This window comes from Tupaia chinensis, unplaced genomic scaffold, assembly GCF_000334495.1.
Source record: "Tupaia chinensis unplaced genomic scaffold, TupChi_1.0 Scaffold000709_1, whole genome shotgun sequence".
NCBI classification, from domain to species: Eukaryota; Metazoa; Chordata; class Mammalia; order Scandentia; family Tupaiidae; genus Tupaia; species Tupaia belangeri.
The window spans coordinates 388,940-392,759 of NW_006160232.1; the positions used below are offsets into that span (position 1 = coordinate 388,940).

A 3,820-nucleotide genomic window follows, 5' to 3' on the forward strand; every position below is an offset into this window, starting at 1 on the left:
CCTTGGTAACAGACTATAAGCTATCAGAAAGGAAGGAATTTCAAGAACTACTCAAAGCTACTGGACTCATCGCGGGGGCACCTGTTCATATTAGCTGGAGGCTGCTCAAAAATCATCTAACCTCAAACTCATGAAATACAGTTTCTCTCCCCTTGGGTTGTTTATGCAGCTGAGGAACCAGCTGGAGCAGAAGCTCTGGTCATTTTGATTCCTGATCACCTTTGCAACAGGCTGCCTGGATCACCACCTATCCATGCTGCTAAGAATGAACTGCATATGGTCGGACAGAACGAGGGGACGCAAGGGAGGCAGGCCAGAGCCGCTGCCATTGCCATGACCCGCAGTAACCAGCGTTGAGCTCGCCCGCCAGAAGAATATGAAAAAGCAGAGCGACTCGGTTAAGGGAAAGCGCCGAGATGACGGGCTTTCTGCTGCCGCCCGCAAGCAGAGGGACTCGGAGATCATGCAGCAGAAGCAGAAAAAGGCAAACGAGAAGAAGGAGGAACCCAAGTAGCTTTGTGGCTTCGTGTCCAACCCTCTTGCCCTTCGCCTGTGTGCCTGGAGCCAGTCCCACCACGCTCGCTTTTCCTCCTGTAGTGCTCACAGGTCCCAGCACCGATGGCATTCCCTTTGCCCTGAGTCTGCAGCGGGTCCCTTTTGTGCTTCCTTCCCCTCAGGTAGCCTCTCTCCCCCTGGGCCACTCCTGGGGGTGAGGGGGTTACCTCTTCCCAGTGTTTTTTATTCCTGTGGGGCTCACCCCAAAGTATTAAAAGTAGCTTTGTACAAAAAAAAAAAGAATTACCTGCATATAAGCAAAAGCTGAAAAGAGCTGCAGGGTCCAAGGGGCTCAGGCTTAAAAATATTAGAGATCTAGATTTTATCAGATCCATAAACAAAACAGAATTTTAAAAAGCAGTTGTAATATAAAATAGCAGGCCCCAGTAACTTCATTATTTATCCCTTTCAGAAGTTGACTCAATTCAGTATGCCTCATTCTTGGAAGCCCCATCAAAATTCTCTATGAGATCTGGAACTTCATCATCATCCTCCTCTCCAGTAACAAGTGGTTCTTTTCCATCCACAGATTGTTTGGGCAGAGCTTCAGTCAGTCTCCTCAAACTAGTCAGACTGTCTGCCCCAGGATGGTTTAAGATGCTGGGTAGCATTTCTGTCAGCTGCTTTGTCTGAGCACAGCCTTTAATGGTGAAAGTATTCGCTGCCAGAGATGCCTGAACTTTAGAGTTGTTAAAGTGGATCACTGTTCCCTGTCTGTAAACATAGTCACCTCTTTAATACCAGAGATATTGTTTACCCCTACCTTTTTTAAAGAGAACTGAAGTTTCTTATCATCTGCTGTCGCTGTTCTACGAACCACCTTCTTTCTGTGAGCAGTTCCTTTCCCACCAATGCACACTTGTGCCTGCAGTTTGGCGAGTTTTTCCTAGTTTGTGATAATTCTTTCATCTTGTCGGAGCAGAAAAGGGGCCACGAGGGAGCCTAGGGTAGGCACTCAGGAGTTTCAGGCAGACCAGCTGAGATTAGGCGCACACACGCGGGGACGCAAGATGGCAGCTGGAGTGATGTCTTTCTTTTTCTACAGTTCCAATGGGAAGCTTATTTTTGAGGTTTATGGAATTATTCATATGAGAATCTCAGGCTCAGGGTCTGAAGGTAGACATTGTTCTAGCTGTACTTCTAGCCACTGATCGCTGACTGTACTAGGACAATCTGTGCTAAACTTGGTAGTGCTGATCAGCATTGCTTACCATGTCTCTTCCCTTCAACTGTCCCTCCATATCTTGACCATTGGCTGTTCACAATGACTTTTGTTTTCTTGGTACTTATTTTCTTTTTTTAAATTGAAAATTATAATTATGTGTGCATGTGGGGGTTCTTCAAAGAGTTCATGGAAAGTATGTGTTATGAAAAAACTATGCACAGATTTCATTCTTTTTGCACTGAAATAAGCCATACTTTAATTTTATTTTTCCTCAGACAGTTTTAAATGCCCTTGCTTATATTCATCTGGTAAATATAATGTTATGATACATGTTGTCAACCTCTATCTCATGAGAAAGACCTAGAAATTATAAACATATTCAGGAGTGTGCAAATCTGGAAAAGGTAGGCTATGGAGACCAAAAGTCAGCCAGAGCAATTAAGGCAAAGGTAAAAATCTAAAGGCAAAAAAAGAATTACACAACTTGGTTTGACATAATAATCCCTGAATACAAGTATCAGTAGCAAGAACGACATCAGTCCGAGGTTTAACTGGCAGCTACTGGGTAGATGTCTTTGCAGAAGCACTTTTGTGTAAGGCTACAGTAGTCTTTATGCAAAGTCATGGTTCTGGCAGAGTTCTAGTAATAAGGCGTACATGAATAAGAACCATTCTCTCATGGCCTTACTCAGCTCATTATTCATTTTTTTAGTAGGGTTTTGAAACAAATTGATACAAATGACTCCATTTTGATCCTGACAGCTTTCACAACGCACACGTTATAGAATGATTAAATCAGATTATTTATCATATCTACTACCTCACGTACTTATCCTTTCTTTCTATTTTAGGTTTTTGCCATAGAGCATGTGCACTCACCAGAGACAGTGAGAGGGAAGATAAGAAATCACCCTTCATTCTCCTGGGATTTGGGCATGCACACACAAATGCCCAGCATGATTTTCAAGCCATCAGGTCTGGGACTTGAACTGCAGTCAATCGTGTGGGAGTCCAGCTCCTTACTTGTCATGTCACCTGCTGGTCGCAGTACTTACCCTTTCTTCAATGTGATACATGCATTTAAAATATATTCTTTCAGTAATTTTTAGATATACAATTTTTACTATTAATGGCAGTCATCATGCTATGGAGTAGATTACTAAAACATATTCCTGGGACCAGCAGTTAGCCTAATGGCTATGTCACTGGACTCCCACGTAGTCGACCATGGTTCACGTACTGAACCCAGGTGTGTGTGCGTGTATGCCCAAGATCCCGAGAGGAGAATGGAGGAGAAGGGATTGCAGCGTGGCCATCCCCCCTGGGGGTGATTTCTCGCTTTCTGTCTCTCTGTCTCTGTCTGTCTGGCAAGCGCATGCAACGTATAGCAAAAATTTCTCAAACAAAAAAAACTTATTCCTCATGTCTTGTTTTTCAACTAATGTCACCCTACTCCCCAATATCTTTCTCCTCAGCCTCTAACATTCACTGTTGGAGTTTGAGTTTTTTAGACTTCACATATAAGTTAGATAACATGGTATTTGCTTTATTGTGTTTAATTTGTTTTACTTAGCATAGTGTCCCCTAATTTTATTCATGGTACCAAAATGACAAGATTTCTTTCTTTTTAAAAGTGAATAGAAAGGTGCTTTGTTGAAAACAATATCTATGGTAATACCTTTGATTTGATTATCACGCACTACATGTGTACTTTGAAAAACCAACTACCTCAATCAAAATATTTCTTTCAATGGAGATAGGATAGTGTGAAGACAAACCCAACTGTGGGAAAAGATGGTGTAAAATATTTCAAATGTAAACTGCATTAGCTAGACTTGTTCGTGTTTTTCAAGAACAAGACAACAGGCTGGAAGGACCGTTGAGAAATATGGTACGTGTTGAATCAGAGGCAAAGGCAATACTTTGTTATAAGGGGTTTTGGGAGTCTTGTCGAGGAATCTAGATTTTATTCTCTGTGTGATAGAAAGCTATTGTAGGGAACCAGCAGTTAGCGTAATGGCTATGTCGCTGGACTCCCACGTAGTCGACCGCGGTTCGTGTCCTGGACCCGGTGGCTTAAAACTCACGCCGGGCGCGTGT

The 3,820-nt window shown here is 42.8% G+C and overlaps 2 pseudogenes; one reads left to right on the forward strand and one right to left on the reverse strand.

Moving 5' to 3' along the window:
* The first annotated feature begins 333 nt into the window (after positions 1 to 333).
* Positions 334 to 525, forward strand: LOC102481212 (small EDRK-rich factor 2 pseudogene; annotated as a pseudogene).
* A 455-nt stretch (positions 526 to 980) lies between these two features.
* LOC102468812 (transcription factor BTF3 pseudogene) lies at positions 981 to 1,464 on the reverse strand (annotated as a pseudogene).
* Positions 1,465 to 3,820: the final 2,356 nt, after the last annotated feature.